Here is a 22,340-nt window from a genome sequence, read left to right as displayed (position 1 = left end):
GTTGGAACATGCAAGGTGGATCTAAGGCAGCATCCTGTGGGTGTTCAGTAAATCTGCCTTTAGCTGTGTCAGCTTCATGTGGCACCATTTGTTAGGTGCAAGGAGCCTGCAGTCATTCAGTTAACACTCATTAACAGATCTGCCCAAATGGAGACTGCAAAAGCAAATTTCATCTTAGCATTCTTTCAAGCAACACGACTTATTTCTCAGCTGATGCAGAAATCATTTAATTTACTGAAGTCAAAAAAACTTTAAGAAAAAACAATTGTCACCAATAGGGATAATGTAATAAAAAACTTTCAAAATGGAAGAATTCCAAAATATCCTAAAAATACCGGGAAAGAACTTTTCAATCAGCCTCCATGGCAAGACCATTTCTCATCTATCAGTGATTCTATCAGCCCACTGCATGCAGTCACTCCAGAAAACATGCAGAATAAAGGAACCAGTGAATTTCGTAGTGTCTCTTCTGCCCTAGAATAACCATGCAGCTATTAGAAGTCCACTCCTAGTTCAGTGCATAATTATTGTTATATTTATTTTGGAAATGACTGGCTTTTATCAGCCCTGATTGCTCCTCCCCTGGAAAAGGTCAGTGTCTCCCCAAGGAGGTCCTGCTCGCAGCCTCAGAGAGATTGCCCGGGAGTCATACCCTTTTGTCAGCTGACCTTTAAATACAATAATGTCAGTTTGTTAACAAGAAAGTTTCATTTGTTAAAGTCCTTAGTGTTAGTCTGACATGCCATTTACAACACTCACCTGGTTTTTTTTCCTAGCCTGCCATTCCACGATAATGTTACAGTGTTAATCTTTGAGGTCACACACTAGGCAGGTTCCCTCTCCAGCCCTTACTTGCAAGCTGAATATAAAAACTTTCCTCTGTCATTAAATTAGTTTTAAGGAAGTTCAGACATAAGTTCAAAGAAATATCATACAATTTCCAAAAGCTTTTACTCCAGAGGCTAGAAGCACTCTTTATGTTTCTCTATGTGGTTGGAAATCTCAGGGAACTTGGGGGGAAGTTTTTGACTGATTTCATGGGTCTGCAAAAAAACAAATACTGTATTCATCCTCTCTGTACTAAAGGGGCAAGTACTGAGCATTTAATTAAGTACAGTGATAGTGCAAAACTGTTTTTCAGGCAAAAGTTCTGCTAGAATATTTTTGGGTGAATATCAATCGCCCAACACCGCAGCATAAATTCAAACACGCTTTCCTGAACTCCAAGGCTTCTTCTGGTGCTGCCTGCATTCACAATTACAAGCATGATATTAGGCCTTTTGGTGAGCACATACATTACTGGCAAAAAGTAAAGAATATTTTCTTTTGGGAACATCATTTTTCTTGTGACACTCTTACAGAAACAGGTCAGGCTCTTAGGGATCCTCTCCTGGGAATCACTCAAGTGGTTTACACACTATGGGCAGCAAGCTAATTGTAAATCTTCCTTAGAAACTGAGTCCCTGCTGCACCACCCTTCTCCCCAGGCTGCTTGCACAGGCAAATCTATCAAGATATACAGGATGCCTTCCTGCCTTCCCAACAGGTTTGCTTCCAGAGAAAACTGAGGGAAGTGTGAGTGCTGGTAACCACTACATGGGGATTAAGGCTATGGGACATGATGCAGAGCACACCTGCCTCCAGCATGGACATATCAATGAAAAAGAGAAGAAACAATGAGGCCATCTAGGCCTGTAAGGTCTCAGACCCTCAGTCTTGTCTGTGTGAACAAAGGGAGGAGAAAAAAGTGTCATTAGAGTCAAGACACTGAGAAGGGGAAATACAACTTATCTCATATATCCCTTACCTCATACTGCAAAAGCCAAATAAAAAAAATTCCAAGCTACCGTCCAAACTAACCTGTCCAAGCCAAGGAAAAATGTTCTTCCAAACTCTGATAAACACCTTGATCATGAATATGTGATTGCTTTACACTTGCAGCACATCTAAGGACATGGATTCCCTGCAAATCACCAGAGCATTGACAGAGTTGTGCTGATGATCTGCCTCCAGCTGTGCCCCCCTAAGCAGTGCTCCAGGCAAAGACACACACAAACTTCAGATTATTTTCCTACCTCAGCTTGGTGTAGCTTCCCCTTAATGTAATTCAGAAGTTCACATTATCCCTTTTAGTCACAGCACTGCAGGCATCTCATGTTAAGGTAATTATCTGTGATGACCCTGAAGTCCTTCTTGGAGTCTAATGTACCTATCATGCTCATTACCATAATATCCCAGTCTCCATAGTACCAAGGCATCTGAGTCAGTCATGTCACTGCAGAGCACAGCCTGGAAAACAGCAAAGAAGGAAAATAGATGAAGATAAAGATTCAAGAGCAAAAGCATAGGCTTTTTAATTATTGGAAGATATTTAGGAGATCAAAAGGGTAATGTAAATTTTCTGTAATGAAATGAAGTCTGAGTGACAATGTTCCATTGGAAATAATAATGCTGAAATCATTTTGCAAAGCACAGCACAAAACTGCACTATAGGAACTGACAGGAAACCTTTTTTTTTTTTTACTAAGAACAAATAGATTGAACAGAAGCAAATTACAATAGAAGATTAATGATGCTGCCATGTACACTGACTAAACCAGGAGTAACTTCATTGCAAACCATGCAGCTACACATGTGAAAGAGTACTGTGAGAGTAGAATAAAGCTCAAAGTAATGGAAATTCAGCTCCACTAGTAATGATGTGAAACAGTGGACAGTCATGTAAAAATAAAGCACATTGCCCAGCATGGTTTCTGTCAAATTATATATTTACTCTGCTCTTACAGATCTGTCCTTGACACTTGTTTCTTGCTAGTTAGTCACTGAGTGAACCTCCTTTAACAAATTACACACTTCACATCTATACTTTTGCACCACTAATAGAAAGAGTATTGATCACACATTTTCCCTGTTGAATCTTGTATCTCATGTTTGCGACTGAATTAAGAGTCACACTAGCACGACAGTGCGTCAGGGTGGGAGTCACCTCACCTGGCTTTCCATGTCTACACCTGAAGCAGTCAGACTCTACTCCTCCTACAGCTAATTACAGGCTTTTCTGTATCAGGGCATAAATGGCATCTACTTTAAGTGTAGATGAGTTATGATCTAGAAGTGCCTGTTTCTCTTTATTGACTGCAAAGGGAGCCAGGAGTGACTAGATCAAATAGAGCCTACACAGAGTCAGCTGAGTCACCCCCACAGTTTATAATTTTGATAAATCACACACATTAAACCAAATTTGTTCAGTGAAACATTATTTTAGCAGAGCCTTTGGCAACTAGCATGCACTTAGAAAGTAGGTCTTTCTGTGTAAACCTTCCCTGCCAACACACGTGCAGGGAAGTCTGTGTCAGAGTATCTCTTAGACAAACACTGTGCCAGTTGCCTAAGGACAGCAGACCAAAATTGTATAGCAGCCTCCTGATTGCTTATTAGTACTCTGTAGCCTGGCCTATAGTAAAGCATTTTAATGAAGAGAGGGAGAGTAAAACAGCGTCCATGAGTAGTTTGAAAATCAGACACTTCTTGTTACAGATGCCAGGTTATTCCAGGAAGCCCGCAATGGATGCCTCTGTGGGAGCCCTTGTCATGCCTTGCCTAATTCCCATGCACTTAAGTGGCGTCCTCAGCTCACCTTTTGCCCTTCTCTTCCAATTGCCACTGCATGTACCAAGCCATACATGATGAGCTAAAGGCACAGCAGTGCAGATGCCCAGAGTTGCACACCTGCTTCAGGCCAATCTGGTACAAGGGAGTTCTGGTCTGCAACCATGTAACCCATGTAGGACCAAAGGGTAATGACCAGGACCCCTTCTCTGTTTCATGTTCATTCCCATCATGGCAGTGACACAGAATCATAAAATCATAGAGCGGCTTGGGTTTGAAGGGACCTTAAAAGTCATCTAGTTCTAACCCCCCTCCCATGGGCAGGGACACCTTCCACTAGGCCAGGTTGCTCAGAGCCCCATCTAACCCGGCCTTGAAGACTCCTAGGAATGCAGTGTCCACATCCTCAGACTAAAGATTTTTTTCATAATATCTGATCTAAACCTACTGTCTAAACCTACTGTCTTCAAACCTACAGTTTGAAGTCATTCCCCCTTGTGTTATCACTACATGCTCTGGTAAAAGTCCCTCTCTATTTTTCTTGTAAGCTGCCTTTAGGCACTAGAAAGCCAAAAATAGATTGTCCTGAAGCCTTCTCTTTTCTAGGCTCAACAAGTCAATCTTTTTAGCCTTTTCTCATAAAGGAGGTACTCAAGTTAACTTGGTGCCCTCCTCTGGATTCATTACAACACGTCCATGTCCTTCTCATGCTGGGGACTCCAGAGCTGGGTGCAGTACTCCAGGTGGGATCTCATAAGAGCAGGGCAGAGGCAAAGAATCACCTCTCCTGTTCTGCTGCCTGCACTGCTTTTCTTGCAGCCCAGGATACATGCTAACATCTCAAGGATTATATTTTTTACAAACAAACAAACAAAAAATTAATCTCGGATGATAAAAAAAAGAAAACACAAAATTAAAAAACGTCTTGGGAGAAAACCTCAGGTAGAATCTTCAGATAGAAAAGGTATTTGGGGAGATAAAAAATGCCTGGACAAGGTCCTGGATCTAGGCTGCCCTGTTGAGCAGGGGTTTGGACGCTTCCAACCTCAGCCAGTCTGTGACTGTGAAAAATCCCACAAAGCGCCTGCTAGGGAGGTTGGTCAGGAGAAAATTGAACTGATGCATTTGTCCCTGTGCCTGCAAAACCAATGTGTGGAACAACCTTTAAATATGCAGTAAGGAAGGATATCACTGTTGCTGCTGCCTGAGATTCTTGTTCAGGTATCCAGGTAAAACTGGAGTTGTAGATTTAATCTCTGCCATAGGAAGTAATTGGAATATCCTATAAGCCTCTCTATCCATGACTCCCTTCAGCAGCTGTTTCACAGCAAAACTCCAATTTCAACTGTACAGTTTCAAACGTAATGGATCTATCCATGTTACTTCATAACAGCAGCTCTCATTTGTATTGATTTTAAGATTATTCTTACATAGCAGATTTTGGAGTTACTCCTGCTCTAGTCTGCTTAGAAAATCATATAATTTTTCTTAAATTAACCAGTCTAGGGAAAAATCATGTACAATAACAAAATCCATCCAATGCCAACACACAGCAGGGCAGTATTTTCAAGGTCTGAAACTGTACAAAGAAAGAGAACTTTTTTTGTCTTCCCAAATAGTATACATACAAAATAAACTGGCTCTCTTCACATGAAACATTAAAAAAAGTATATGCTTCACCATGTTTTTGATATTTGGCCTTACTTCAGATTGGCTTAGATTTCAAAATCAAGTTCTGTCATATTAAAACCAAGATTTGAATGCCAAGAAACAAATCTTGCTGAACAACTCTGGTTTTGAAACTTCAGTTATTTTGTAAATAGAAGCACAGAGTCTCACTTGTCTGTCTCACATGAAATACTGAGATTTCAGACAGAAAATAACAGTTCTGGGGTTTAGTGCTTGCCTAAGGACAAGCCTCCAGCCTATAGGAGCCTCCAGTTTTAGAACCCTGCTGTAGAACTGTTTATACCACCTTACATAGATTATTTGGGCTTCTACCTTCTAGAGGCGCTGCAGTTTCAGTATTGAACTACACCATCTTGTACTTTTTGTAGTATTTTTTTAACATCTCCATGCACTGCCTTATGAATAGCAGCCTGATGCTGCAGTTTTCAGGATAGTCTGATCTTCCTTTGGTATTCTGTTAGTTGTTACAAGATGAAAGAACCACTGAAGGAATTTGTGTTAAATGTCAGTCTCAGAGAATGACATACAAAACAGCCTCATTCTATTTTCTGCACAGAGATTGACTAGATTTTTTTTAATCTTTCTTTTTGGGGAATACATATGGAAAACTCTTATGTGATCCTGAATCTTCTTGGAATTTTAAGAATTTATATGATATGATAAGTTGCCCTTTTAATTTTTTTCCAGAAATTGACTTTGAGGACGTATTTAAAAATTCAGCTAAAAGCAAGATTATATTTTTTCCCATCCCTAGAGGGGCTTATAGGATTCTGTGAATAAATATAAGTACATAAACCTAAAGAAATTATTTTCCCTCTTGCTACATTATGAACATGTATTTATGCATATATTTACTACAGCATTTACTGCTGCAGTGTTTGTTCATGCTTTGTGGCTTTCATATTAAGGAGGTACAATGGCAGGTGAGGTGAATTAAGTCATGTGGACCAACAGAACTGCTTTGGAAGTCACCTTCGCATTAGGTGGAGAAGAAATGCAGGGAAAACCCAGCCAAAAGGGAAACAGTTTCTCAGTTTACACTCTGACATGCCAAATGCTGAGTACTTGCTCTGTGGGGAAATGTCACAGAGCAATTGTATCAGCAACATGAAATCTTCAGAGAGAGAATTCAAGCCCATGAGACTTGGAAGGCTGAATAACAGGAACTGAGAGAGACAGAAAAATTGATCAGCAGCAAGGATATGTCGGAGCCATCTAATCTTGAAAGGGGCACAAGTCCTACCTAAGAGGATAGAGAAATTCAGAAATATCACAGAAGATGGGAAAGGTACAAAAATTACAAGTGATGCATTTTTCCCAATAGATAATATCAGTGTAGCATCCAGCACTAAGGATGCTCCTCTGAAATTAGGAATTCAAACTGGAAGAGGAGACAATGTTGGTAAGGGTAGAAGACATAATCATCAGGCAAAAAGATAAATGTTTGCTTTTCAGGATGATTCTATAGACTTCTGCTCATCACAAATGTGATAGACATCATAAGGGACTACAACCCCAACAGACAAAGAAAAGGGAGGGAAAATGCTCGTTGAGACTTTTTTTTGCGTGCCTAAAGAAGGGCAATGAAGCTGGTGAAGGGTCTGGAGCACAAGTCTGATGAGGAGCAGCTGAGAGAGCTGGGGGAGTTCCAGCTGGAGAAAAGGAGGCTCGGGGGGGACTTATTGCTCTCCAGTGCTACTACAGGTTGTAGCCAGGCGGAGATTGGACTCTTCTCTCAGGTATCAAGTGGCAGGATGAGAGGAAACGGCCTCAAGTTGCACAAAGGGAGGTTCAGGTTGGATATTAGGAAAATTTTCTTCACTGAAAGAGTGGTCTGACATTGGAATAGGCTGTCCTGGGGGGTGGTAAAATCACCATCCCTAGAAGTGTTCAAAAGGTGTGTGGGTTTGCACTTAGGGACATGGTTTAGTGAGGACTTGGCAGGGCTGGCTTAACTGTTCAACTCAATGGTCTTGGAGGTTTTTTCCAACTTGGAAAATGTTATGATTCTGTAAAGGAAAAAAAACCACAACAAAACTCAAGGTTCATGGTGAATAAAGGTGATTTGAACAGGAGAGGCAAACCCTAAGGGAAAAATGGTTAGCTGGCATTTAAAATCAAAAGGGTTTGAGGATTCTTTTAAAATAAATTGTGGAGGGGTGCCAGCATTTGCAGTGATATTTTAAAAAAGAAACCTGAAGAGCCCTAAGTGTAAAGGAGAGCTCAGGAAAGACAAGTCCACTGAAGAAGGCAGATTAATTCTTCAAAAAGGCCTTAACTTCAGTAAAAATTGGGGCATTCTTACATGAAAATCTTTCCTTGAGAGCAAGGAGAAAAGGGTCAAGGGTGTCCACAGAGAATCCGTTTGAAACCAAAATAACTGTAGAAAAGACTATGGTGTAACTACAGAGAAAAGATATATTAGTGGACCTGTGGATGAATACTGTTAGATTAAAAATTCAGCATTGCTTTGTTAAGGACAAGTTCTGCCTTATAAGTGTCTTAGAGGGTTCTAAAAGAGTAAAAAATTATGATAATAATAATTATTTGAATGGTTTAATCTAGCCTAATTTCCAAAGACATTTTAAAGGAAACTGAGCAATGACTTAAGAAAGAAGGTTCTGTCATGTGAAAAATATTTGATGAAATATAGAAAACCTAGAAAAGGAGCAAATAAATAGTTCTTACATATCAAGGATGTCAGCAGTTGTTTCTATAAGGATCTGTTCTGAGACCTCTGCTGGTTAATATATTCATAAATGACCTAGAAAAGACAGTAATCAATGATAAGGTTTGCTGATGGTTCCAAGTTATTAAAGATAGTAAGATGAGAGCCAACTGTGAAGTGTTGCAGAAGAACTGACAAGATGGATTGGGCAATAAAATGTCAGAAGAAATTTAGAGTAGACCAATGTAAAGTGATGCCCCTGTGAGAAGCCAATTGTACCTTCAGACAAATTGTTTTATTCTGGCTTTTACTGCCTGGGAGCAAGAACTTGGGGTGTGATGGTTGGTTCTTAAAAAAACACCAGCTCTGGGCTGGTCAGTGTTTAAAAAAAAATTAAAAATTGAGCACGTGATAGGAACATGTTGGACAAGAAATAGCTAACAAAGAAAGCACCTATATATACCTTTATCCTACTGTATAAATTCACAACTCACCCATGCCACATTCTTCCATTAGAAAAACACATGAGTGAGAGGTGTGACACAGATCTACAAAACTACGTTGATCACAGAGAGTAAGGAGAGGGATGGACTGCTAAACAGTAATTCATTCAGTGAAAAAGAATCAGTCTTCATCCATGCTCAACATCAATAACAAAACAATAATACAAGGAATTTGACAGTTTGACCAAATAGATTTTAGAAATCACTCCTGCCCAGTTGGAAATCTTATCAACAGGGCATGAGATTAATTTTGCTTAACTTTAGATGTCTACATTGTGTCTGTACCTGAGTTATTTGACTAGACTTCTTTCACACTCAACAGAAAAATATTTTCAGCATGCAAAACAGATGATCATTTTGGACATGCACAAAAAGAGTTGTAACCAAAATTCCTGTTTGCTTCCCATGACCATAAAAGGAGCCTGTTGTCATCTTATTACAAAAGTCTCATACCTTCTCAGTGATTTCTCATGGGCAGATCCTCACTGCACTGAGTCCTTCACAGCACAAACAACAAACTCCAACTCTTCTCACCCAGCTAACCCACACTTTTGTAGCACTCGTCTTCTTATTGGACACAGCTCTGGCCTGTTAAGGGCAGGCCTGCTCCTAATTGGTGATTAGTACAGCTGCAACTCCTCAGGGGTGAAACTACCGTCTGCAATATTCTCTTACACTCTATCCCTCCGCAGGAGCCTACATAATTATCTCAGATACAGAAAGCTGCACTCCAGTAATCTCAAATTTAAGGGAAATATCAGAGATATCCATATGTTGAACAGGAGAACTGTTTTTCTTACGCAAACATATCAATAATTTTTCAAGACTGTCCCATACTCAACTGACTACACAGATGAAGCCCACTGTCTACTGCAGGATCACCTTTTATTCTTCTAACCCCCAAAATACATGTTCCATTGCTATATCTTCCGATTGCTATTATCTGTATCTCTTTGGTTGTGCTTTTCCTGACTGCAGTTCTATCCCCCATGGCTGTCCACCCTCCCACACATAAGTGACTCTCTTCCCCTCCCTTTTCTGCAACTGATCTCCTCCCTTGCTCTCTGTGTCCAGATTAGGGGCTGCTCCTGTCCCTTCATGTGCCATCAGTCAACTCACATCTTCTTTAGAGCAAGATCCCACATTCCCTTACTGCTTTCTGTGAGATAAGGCAGGCTAAATGATGTAAGATGAGCACCACAGGTTTTCTTTGATCATTGGCATTCTGGCAAAATTCCTAAACTGTTTTCAGCTGATTGGGCAAGTCCACTGAAGAAGCTGCTATTTAAGGAATGTAGCATCTATTGAAGAGAATAAATTTTAAATTATATCATAAAAGCATAAATTGCCAGGGTTTATTTACACACGTGTGCACAGCACGTGCCTGTTGTTTTGTACCAGATCAGTGAAGAGATACTCACTTTAGAAGATGTATATTGTCCTGTGTAAATTTAATATTTTTACCCTTAAAAGAAAATACAATTTATATTCTGACTTTTTAATAGCCCCTTAATATCTTATATATATAATTAAGCAGAGCAGGTTTTCCATCACAGTTTAAAAACAATCAGAGCATGAAGAGCTAGGATTTATCAATTTAGAAAAACTAAAACTGTGTTCTGTTGTGTTAATTTTTGACAACAGTTGTGTTTCGTGAAAATGCACAAGAATATGTTTCATCTCAGTTTAATTCACTACTTTAGCTTAATGCTGAGCTGAAGCAAAGCTGTGAGGACCAGAGCATGTTAAAAAAGGAGGAAAGCTGATTTTCCAGTTTCAGTTTGTAAACAATGATGAGGTGTGAGACAGTGAGATTTACCCATTTTGAAAATGTGAAGAACATGGCAAGAAAGAAAAAACCCCATTGACTAGTGATAAATAATATTGTCATTTAATATCTTAAGTTTCATTAAAGCTTGTTTTAAGGAGCTTTTTAATGCATTTTTTGTAGTTTTAAGTCCCAAATAAACAATATCAAAATACCATTAATCTTTAATTGGGCATCAACTAAACTGAATTTCCATTCAAATGCAACCTCACACAAATCATAATTAAAAAGACAAATTATCCACTAACTAATGAATTCACCATTCCAGCATAATAAAACTATAAGTACTAAGTAGCACAATAAAACCATGTAGTTTTATTACAAGTCAGACAAATATGTAGCAGACATGCATTTTTCACTGAGCAAATAACTTCATTAAATTTATCAAAATATTTCAGCTATTTGGAACAGACTATTTTGCAGAATATTTTTGAGAAAAGGATAAACATTATTTAAATTAATCCTTGTTGATTTAAATGGTGCTTAAAGTCGCTGTGATATGAATCACTCATCTTGGTGCACATTCTGCCTATACACCCTGGTTTTATGTGCAAGCAGTGACATCTCATTTGGAAAAAGCTGAAATCTATTCCTGTTCCATTGTTAGCTGTTGAATATTTACATTTGCAATTAATTTAAACTGCAAGCATTTCCTGCTTAGTCGGCTGGTACGAGATTTTGTTAAGAAATCTAAATACAAATAGAATTTCCACAGCTGTCATAGACGCAGCTAAGGCATCTAGGTAGGAGAGACACACGGGTGTGAGAACATCTGCATTTTTGAACATTTGCTAGTGACTGTGCAAATTATAAGTGGCATTATTATTTGCAAATAATGTGAAAATAGGAGTTTCATAGTACAGCCACAGGATGTTAAATGGTGGGAAACGATGAACTACTGAACTACACTCAGCTGGAGAAACTGAAAGCTTTACATGAGGCACAGGCAGTGCCTCCAAAGTCTCCACGATGGTCACCTAGGATAAAACAACCTCAAGGATGCTGAAAGCCAAGATTAATTTCTAAAAGGCATTATGCACAGAAATAATGCCTTTGAAATTTCACATAATAAAAAAGGAAAGCTCATATAGATCCCAGGAGGGGAAAAAATGGAGTTGGCATTGGTATAAAATAATTCTATTTAGGAAACCTCTTTTGTGCTAATTCACCTCAACATCAGTAATCTTGTGGATTGGGCTACAACAGTGAAATTCAAATTTGTACAGAGTAAGCAGCCAATTCATGATGCATCAGAGGATGCAGGAGTGAGGGAGACTACTGAAGCACTCAGAAATGCTGCATTCCCTGCCAAGCAAATCCAGAGGAGGTATGGCACTGATAAAGAAACAAACATAGGTCGAATAATTTCTCCCTGCCTCTTCATATTCGCAACAAGGAAAATACATGTTTATTAAATACTTGCTTAATTCAAATAAATTCAAATACCTGCATAGTACCAGTCAGATAGCATAACTGTAGAACAAACTGCCTACAAATTACATACAAAATCACACATCACATTGGAATTGCACATTAAATTGGAAGAATGCAGGTGATTCAAACAGGAGTAACACTTTAATGCTTGCTCTTATCTGGCCCTTACAGAAAATAAAAAAAGTAAATTTTTAATGAACATAACTACAACACGTTTTCAAGGAAATAGACTGCAAGTCAGACTAAGAAAAACAACTTACAGAATAATTAGCTAACATAGATGTATTCAGTTAGGCATGGCCAGATGTAATTCCTCCTTGGATGATTAAGGATATAGAAAAAATAAGCTCTGATCACTATCTTTTAAAAGCTGTGAGAGAGAGATAATACCTTGAGGACTGGAAAAGGACTACCAAATTCTCTATCCCAAATTTAATGTGGAAAAAGGAGGATTCAGTGAAATACAGATCTAATCATCCTAGTTCCAAATCTTGAAATACACTGGAAAACATATTAAAGGTTCATTTTGTGAATGTCCAAGAGATAATTAAATGACAAACAACGACCAACATGATTTTGTCAGGAAAATTAATATGAAACCACTCTAGTGTCATTAAATAGTTTATTAGATAAGAACAAAAGAAAAATATATTATGTAGCTTAATTTTAATAAAGCTTCTGACATTGTGTAACATGATGTACCTTAATGTAATTATATAAGTACTAAGTTCAAGATGAATGAATAATCAGTTCAAAATTGGATTTCAAATTGGCTTTTACCTATGGTCTACTCTTAAAATGTTATGGATAGTCCTAAGCATGTCTGGTCTGTTTTTCATTCTTCTCAGAAATACATGTTTAAAGAGGAGGGTGGGCATGTACTAAGTTTCCTTGCTGACCTAGAAACTTCAAACATTCTGCAGAAATCCTAACAGATGAGATGCACTATATTTCTCTTTCTAGAAAATTAGGCACATCTTAGATGAAATATGGCAAATTAGTTTGGACTGATCTAATTTCATAAACCGATATTGCATTTAATCCCATTTTCCATTTATCTCTATGTCTTAATTATTCTTCTCTTCCAAATTTGTTCAAAAGGTTTTCATTATACTTAGGTCAAACTGACATATATCTAGTTTTCAGGATTACTTTTTTTTCTTCTCTCAAATATCATTACCATAATGCTCTTCTTGCTGCTATACCATCTCTAGTTTGACAGATTCAATACAATGCCTTGCTGCCAACTTTAAAACTTAACATACTAGTTCTTTCCAGTATTATGCCATGTACATTATTCTTTCCCTTCCAACTGAGCTTAGGAACTTTCCTTCCACCTAAAATGGACAGGCACATTCATCACTCATAGTCTTAAAACTACAGGGGAGATGACAGATGCTGGTGTCAACCCTCCCTACAAGGCCATGCTTCTCCTACCAGCCTGTTCTCTAGCTCTTCCAGACATGAACTCAGTCCACACCAAGCAATAATCAGGTTTCCTTTTGTTCAAAAAAATCCATTTTGTCAAGGCCCATGTTGATGGCTTCTTGCAGGCTGATCAGCCAGGGACATGTAGCCCTCCAGGAGGTGGAGGCCTCTATCCTACCTGGTACTCACCTGTCAAGGATAACACAACCTGGGGGCTTTTTCACTCACTTATCCTTGTTCTTTCTTTGCTCTGCATCATCTTCATTTATAATATACACTACTGCAGTCATCTCTTTTAACACTTCCAAAATATTTTGACTTCCCTCACTTAAAATATACCTTACTGAAGATTTCCTGCCAAAACACAGTTCATGTATAATACTGAGAGTATTCTCCCCTCTAAAACCTCTGCTCACATCTTGGAAGAAATTTTCTTCAATAAAAAGAACTCTGAATATGCAGTGCTTACTGTTGCTTGAGCCCTGCAATCCTAGTATTAACTTCTTCTATAATTCTCAGTTTCTGGGTTAATCATGCACAAATTTTATTCTACTAAAGCAAGTTGAAATTTTCCCATCCACTGCTGTGCCTGATTTATGACTACTTCCCTCTCTATGCATACAAGATCATGGATTGTAGTAATTCTAATACCTAATTGTAATACAGCATGTCACTAGTAATTTTTTGCATGTAATTCTACAGGCCTAATAGCATATATTTTTCATTTTTGTAAGAGCTAGACAGATATTTAATCTCCTTGTATATTTTTTTAACAGGATGTTGTTGAAATTCTGAAATAATATTGATTTACACATACAGATACAGTGATGAATTTATTGTTTGCTTTTAAAACAACAGTCACAAAAAATAATAGATCCTGGGTTTAGTGATGATATATGGTTTTAGGCATTGGGACCAAAATCCTATTTGACTCATAGAAAAGATCCAGTAACTTTCTGTGAGCCTTTAACAGGCAAGGTTTTGGCCCCACAAAGGATGCAGAGGCTGAAAATATATTTAGAGATGATTTTAGAGTTCAGCTTCCAATCTATGATTTGAGATTTCTGCACTTAAAGGCTTCCTAACTCTGCAATTGCCAAAGGTCCATAGTACTTCAGGTTTTCATTTGTTAAGTTCCCAAGCACATGAAGCTGTGCCACAGCTCATTTCCAGGATGATATCTTACTTGACTAATTTGACCTCTTTGCTGCCCAGTTTATGCCAGTACACCAGATGGAGCAAAAGATTGGTCACACTTACTGGTCTCTGCTTGTGACCTCCACACTAACAGGGAGAAGATGACTTTCTCTAAGAGCATACAGACAAAAAGGCCAGGTTATCACAGCACACTGCATCTCAATTAATGGGTGCACACTCTTCAAATCTAGAGCAGATGGTCATTTCCTATATTAGAACTAGTTTCTATACAGCACTCTGTATAGAAAAATCCTATGCTGGACTTTATTTGGGCAGAGAGGAGGAATTGAACTTCAAGTTAAAAAAAACTGTTGAAATGGTTCATGGTTCTGTTCTAATTTGCATAAACCACTGAAATCTGATCAAGTCACCCAGGTTAACATAAGCATTAACAATTTATTCTAGTAGATGAAATAAAATTTTAACAAATTTTAAGGCTCTATTTGCCTTACCAGGCTGCAGCGAGTCAGGATATACTCGGTTCTGTCAGGCCCAGGCTGCAGTACAATTGAGAATAAATTTAAAGTAAGCAGATTGCTTACTTTTCTTTTCCAGGGACTTTCACCTGGAAAAGTGGAAAACTATGACTTCACAGGCCTTGCCTGATTTTTATTCCTGTGAATGTACCATGTCAGGTATATGAACAGGAATAACTTCTGCTGGAAACTCAGAACTATTGCTCAAAATAATATGTAATGCAACATGAATAGCCAAATAAAGAAGAAAAATTGTCTTAAAAATTAAAAACTCAAGCCTTCTATTGTCTCTTCAGTCATATCTGACTGTCACTTGTATTTCAAACCCAGGGCCAGTGGAAGGCACCAGGATGAAACAGCCCATGCCTTATCCCAGCGGCTGGAGCAGTCTATTCCCAGCAGCTGTGTAGTCATACACCACAGCATTAAAAACTGACTTGTCCCCAAAGCAGGAGAGCATACTAATCCAATCTGCCAGCATTTCAACACAGCAGTTTTAGGTGTAGAAAATGGAAATGCTAATGGATTTCAGATAATTACAAAATATATTACTCCTAGTCTGCATTTGAGTGTTGATGTCTGTTTATTCCACTTTGGACTGGAACAGTAGAAGGGAACACAAGCACATAATATTTCTCCATGTAAGACATTTGAGAAGAATATGAGAGGATAAGGATTTATGTTCACGTCTGCTTTTTCTAATAGTCAAAAGAAGTGTAGAAATGAAGTCTAGAGATAGTCATGCCCAGAATATACTAGTCAGGCTGCGGTCTGCAGTGTGTAAAGAAATAAAAGAGAAGGTACAGGGAAGTTACACACTCCCCATGTAGGTTTATGAAGTGCCTCATAAATACATTTTGCTCAACTGCCTTGATTTATTTCTTTATTCTTTCCTTTTTTCCCCCTGTTTTCTCTCCCTTAGTTTCTGTTTTTCAAGAGGTCATACTTTGAAAGAAAGCTTTGGAGATAATAGCACTTTTGTAGTGCAGGGTGAGTCTTCAAGAATTATCCAGTTTGCACCTGGTTCATGGATGAGATAGTGTGCTCACAGAGAAAGACAAATCTGCATGGGCAGAAAATGTTGCAAAATCCTGGCCCTACAAGTAACAGCAATTAAGATAACAGCAATCACTGTTACCCAAGTCCCTGATCTCCTTCAAGGGTGCATTGGCTGAACAGATTCATATGGTTCTCTCATACATAACAAGAAAATACCAAATTTGTGGAGAGACATTATATCAGAGGTTTAGGAGCAGTTAACCACTCACACTAGAATATTATATTGCTGCCACAGAGATTGAAGAGGAACTAAGGAATGGAGAGGATTCAGGATGATTGACTGGCTGAAAAACATTGTCTGCAACAAAATTTTGAGAGGCCTGAATCCATTATGCTAAAAAAACCCCATGATTTGATTATGGGTTGTTAATTCTAATTTGAGTAACAATCTGATTGTAGCTGGCTCATCAACCTCATAAACAAAGATAAAAGAAGATTCAGGGACTGAAAATTGAGGCAAGGAAAGTTCAGACTGAGAAATAAAACAAGGTGAGAACTTTTAGAAGAGGTATAAACAACCACCAAGATAACCTAACGATATTAATGTTAGTTATATTTTTAGCATTTTGATTTGGTTTTTAAAGTTTTTTTTTAATGAAAAAATATTTAATCCAAGCAAATTTATTCATGAAAGCCTTATGGCATGTATTATTCAAGAGTGCACAATAGATGATGGTGATGATGATGATAATAATAAGACAGAGCTGACATCTATTCTGAGTGGAAACCTGAGCTTATTTAATCCACAAGTATATTGCCACTGGCTTGATTTCACTGTTGCTTTTGATTATATTAAAAACTCTTTCCAAATTTACTGATAAATTAAGCACACACAAACACCAGATGAAGTAGACCAGGGGATCTGGTCAAAGACAACACTCCAGGAATAAAAAGGTTTCTTGGGTTTTTACAGCCAAGCATCCATGCACCTGTGTACAGCACACCAGGGTAAATAGTTAAACTGGCACAACAGAAAACACAGCTGATTGTGCCAGGACAGCATGATAAATAGTCAAACCTGACTTTGGCAGAGGGGAGCAGGAACTTTCCAAGCCAGCTTTGCCACCAAAGACTGTATCTCATGTGTCTCCTAAAGCTGGATACTTGGCAGAACAGGACAGTACTGGTACATCCACCCCTCATTGCCAAGGCTCTAAGACAATAGATCTTTTTAATGCAGTTGATTTGAAATGTGTGTTTGTTTATGAAGAGTAAGAGCTGAAGGCCTTTTACCACAGAACAGTTTTCATGTAAACCACAAACCCACATTTCATTTGCTAATAGCTCTATGTCGTATTTCCAGTCTCTAAAAGAAATAATAGAGAGTCTTAATGTCAATCTTCTTTTTGAAATGCAGCTTCTCCCATAGGCTGTACATTACAGCCAGCAGTCATCAGAGATGGATAGCAGGAGTGTATTTTTCTTAGTGTTGAAGACTCAGTGAGCTGCTGACTCAGAATCACCTTTCTTGGAGACATGCCTTCCTCACATGTTAGTTCTTTGCTTAAACCACTAGAGCCATTTAAAGAATATTTGATTCACCACATGGCAGCATGAATTTTGAGTAATATTCCCCTAGCACTTACAGTGTGGTTCAAAATAGCATCCATAGACAGCTATATCTTAAGTTGATAATTTATTTTTAGAATACAGCCCAGAGCATTTTTTAATGCCCACATTTGCATTTGTCTTTGATTTGTGCTATGGAGAATCCCTAGTAAGTGAAAAGTGCATCCAACAGATATTTTTTTCAGCGTTTTTGAAATGATGTGCTATTTTTAGACAAGATTAGTTATTCCCCCATCTAGATACTATATTTTGATCTGTTGCTCAAGCCAACTTTAATATGTCATGTCCTGAAAAGAACAGTAGAGAAACAGTACAAGGGAGACATAGCTGAGTATCTATAGCTACAAAACACATACAGCATAAAAAAGCTCAGATGAAAGTGCCCATAAGCTAAGCTTCCAGGTAGATAGCATGGTAGCCAAAAAGCCTTAGTCAATACCTTCCTGTAAGGCTTTGGGAGGAATGCCACAGCACTTTGAGAATCTGCTAGAACAAGCATTCCTATCATTGCCCTGACCCTGGTGAATTACTCCAACTACTGTGATCACCCAAGCTTTTGTAACTGAGGCAGAAGCAAGGCTGGGCTTATGATTCAGTTTAGTCCCTACCTTGATGGGATCAGCTGGATAAGGGCCCTGATCCATTGCCTGGGCCACTGCAGGCACTGTCACAAGGGAGAGTGACAATGTGCATCTCGCACAGAGGGAGTTTGGAAAGTTCTTCAGTCTGATCAGCCAATGGATTCACTCTTTTTACAAGTGTGTTAAATGATTTCCTGGTAAGAAATTAGCACATATTCAGCCTGGATGAGCTGATGCAAAATCACTAGCACATATATTATTTCAGACCATCTATTAGGTTTTGTAGCATAATCTTAGATTTAAAACCAAACGGTCATGGCAATCTTCTCTTGCACAGAGTTGATTTCAACAGCCCCTAACCCAGGCACTTGCCCATTCATTGCCTCCCCAGCCCTGTAACCCCAAAGCCCTGCAGCACCACACTGCTAAATGAGAGGCCATAACGACTGAGGCTTGCCAGGGTGCCCTGCCCCCACTTTTCTTGACTTGCCTGCAAATCCATGGCTAATTTGTTCTACTTTTGCTTATCTTTATGTGGTACAACTGTGGTTTTATACAGATAGCTCTAACAAGCCATCATTCTGTGGAGAATGAGGCACTTACACCTCTAACACAGCAATGTAAGGTAGAGAAATACAATACCAAAAAACCTTGGGAAGTGGAGAGGCAGGATGTCTGGAATGATAAGAGGTGGGCCCAGGCTGGCATTGAGGTGTGCAGAGATATAAACCGCCCAGCAGCAGGCAAAGGATTGCAGACTAGGAGCTGGGTTTGATGGTAACAAAGAGCAGAAAACAGCATCTTCCACAAAGTGAGAGTTAGAGAGCAAGTGTGGATGCAACATAGAATTGTAAAATCATGAATGAAAACAAAGGTATATGCTAGAAAGAAGTGTATGGTAGAAAATGTATAAAAAAATGGGCAAATTATGGGGAAGAGACCAGAAAGAACAAGACTGGATCCTTCCCACTGAAGGATCAGGGGATGGTGGCTTATGGTCTTACCCTTTCCAGCAGCACAAATCTGCTGGCTGCTAGTTCAGAGGAGAAATAAAAGGGTAAGCATTCTTCAGGAAAAGCATAGAAAACCAAGAACTGAGTGCTAATATTTCAATTGTATCACTATTATTGAGACCTTTTGTGTAGAGAAGCACTCTAATTGCATAATTAGTTTAATTTTAAGGTCAGAAATAGGTCCAGAGTAATAATAATCCTTGAATTAGGCTGCTGAGAGTTCCATCACACTAACAGCAAAGCACTAGATGCATTATATGTAGTGTGCTTCCCCCTTGCCCATAAATAATAACATTTTGAAACACCACCTTCTCCTCAGGTGCACTTGTTTAATCGTTTGGGAACAGCAGCTGCTGTTTGAAAAGGGCAGTGGCCCTTCTGATGGAGTGGACCCATGGTCAAAATAACTCTGAAAGAAAATCCAGCAATCCTCCTAACAAAACCACTCTTTTTCTTACTGGTTATCAGCTCCTGATCTTGTCCACCACATCTCCACAAAAGCTGTGCTGCCGTAACAAAGGGCAGAGCAGACACAGAACAAGAAGAAATTGGAATAGCTTAAATCAACACTATTGCAAAGGAACAACAGCCAAAGGGGCTGCTCTGGCTTCAGAAAAGAGGTGACAAGACTTATGGTCTACAAGTGCTCCAGCAAAAGGTTGAAGATCAGATGTGTGCAATTGAATTTTGTTATTTGTGAAATAATACCTTTGAATCTCTTTTTTTTTTTTTTTAATGAGAGGCTAACCATAATGTAAACCAAAATATTCAATTAGATTTTGCATATGTAACACAAAAGCAAGAGAAAAAGATCAAACCTGGAGGCGCAAGTATTGGAGACATCTAAAAACATCTTTAAAATCAGCACACATAGGTGAAGCAAATAAACAGTTAAAAATGGCTAATTTAAAATTTCTATCCAGATTTTTCTGTGTTAAAGACAGCTCTCAATTTGACAGCATTACCTATGAAACAAACACCAAGGGGGCTGTGAATATCTGTGGTCTGTAGGAAGGAGAGATAGCTGTGCTGTGAAATAAATAATGTTGTATAGCTGATAAAGGGACATCATGTAAAGATATACAGGTCATTAATAGATTTACATACCTGGAAGGGGGAAGATGCTTAAATTGCTTTAATATTGAATAACTTCCCTTTATAACAAAAGTATTTTCCACAGGAAAACATCAACAGAAAAAATGGGCTTTTTAAAAAAACTTTAAATTTACATCTTTTTGCAAAATAAAGATTAATTAAATTAAAGAATTTTTCTTATTTTTTATTTAAACGGAATTTTTCAATTATTTAGAGGGATTTGCTTGTAATTTTTCAATATAAAGAAATTATTTTCAAAATGTGTATTGGATATTTCTATTATTTTTCCACATTAAATAGTATTGATTTTGTCAATATCTTCTCTTTAGTAAAAATGCCAGAATCGGCTTTTTCAGGAGCAAAAACCAGAGCTTTGTGAACTGCATGAGCTCAATGAACAGCTTGATTAAGTCTATTGTGACTGAGATGAGTGAATCATTACTTTACAAATTGCTGTTTATTAGTTCTGAAATACCCATTAATTTTTCCCAATTAAAAATTAATAAATGTCTTTGTCAAGTTCATATAATTCCTTCCTGACTGTAATTTAGACCATTGTTTCTTTGGATTTCAGAGCTTTACATGTGTTTCTGCATCTGTTGTTCAAGATCCTCCTTGAATAGTAGAAAATACTTCTTAGGCTTCTCTTAAATTCTTCATTATGCTATTGATTGCAGCATATTCTTGACTCCAGCTCATCTAGGTAATTAAAAAGTTCTCAGGTTAGGCATGTGAAATGTTTAATTGAACAAAATCCTTCAGTGTTGATCATTACTTAAAAGCTTGGTTGAATCTGGCCTTGGAGAATGTTTCTTCTCTCAGAGCAGCTTAAACAATACGTCTCTCTTAGTAAATTATGTCCTTGTCACTGATTACTCTACTTCTGGTCCTCTTCAAAGAGAAGAGTGCTATCTTTTAATTTAGAGCTAGATCTCAGTACTTGGACTACAAAACCTGCTCATTTGAAGAAGTAATTAATGTCTGTGTCAGGAGATGGGATATTTATTACCAGGTTTAAGTTGTTTCATTAGAGGTACAGCTTGTTCCAAGGGAAAATAAAATCAAATAGACACTGTAATGCTGAGCACTTTAATGTCCTAATGTTTATGTTCTTTGGCTCCTTGTCCTCAAAGGAATTCAAGGTGGTGCCAACAATAAGAATTGTGCCAGCAAAGAGACACCTAAGCATAATAGGACCACAGGAGACAGGGGTATCTCCTAAATCAAATATGACCCCAGAGCATCCTCAAGTCCCTTCTTGGACAGTTAACTCAGCTCCAACCAGAGCTACTCCCTGTGTGGTACCAATAGACACGTGCCCAACAGTCCCTTGTGAACATGAGCTGGTGAAATACCTGAATGAAAACCTGATGGACTTGAGTGAACAGACACTGTCCTGGCTCTGATGCACATCCAGGAAATTAGGAATTGTCCACTGCTGCAAATGTGCCACACTGGGCCATATGGCACTTGGATCTGCACTGATACAGCCAATTCTACCATCTCTTACTTTTACTAGATCACCCAGGGTGGAAGCAACTCCCATGCTTTGCCCTTCTGAGCAGAGCAGTTGCACTCTTCTCCCCCACCGTACCCACATGTTCCTCCTGCAGCCTTGGCCCTGGGAAAACATTCATGTGTGCACTGAGTCCTGAAAATAGTGTGAACCCAGGAAAATAAAGATTGGCTTTTGGTTATGGGGTTTATGACTGGAGAAGAACCACTTACAAATCCACCCACATGCTGAGAGGAGCCAAAACTACAATCTCTGTCTCTTACGAGAAAAATAATTCAAGATTACAAATAGTCAGAGGTGGGGAACAAATCCTGCTCTACCTGTTGAAATTCTAACAGAACATATCCTTCAATTTGTGAGACTTACCAACTCTTAATGTGACTTTTTCAGACCCAAGGAAAAGGAAGGTTTCTCCCAAGATGAAATCTATCACATCAATGAATTCCGACCATCATGAGCAGATCAATGAGGCTCGATGGGGGACTCACAGGTCAGCCCAAGCATCACCTCTGCAGTAACATTCTCTGCAACTCCCTTGGGTCTTCAACCCTTTCTTTACTTTTTAGGGTAATCCTTTTTTTGGGGTGTCAGACAAGAATAATTCTTGAATCTTTGTAAATATGATCTAGCTATGCATCTGCCCTAGACATAATTTCTGTCTGTTTTCTAGAAGGA

This window comes from Geospiza fortis, unplaced genomic scaffold (genome assembly GCF_000277835.1).
Source record: "Geospiza fortis unplaced genomic scaffold, GeoFor_1.0 scaffold424, whole genome shotgun sequence".
Classification (NCBI taxonomy): domain Eukaryota; kingdom Metazoa; phylum Chordata; class Aves; order Passeriformes; family Thraupidae; genus Geospiza; species Geospiza fortis.
This window is presented reverse-complemented; position numbering follows the sequence as displayed.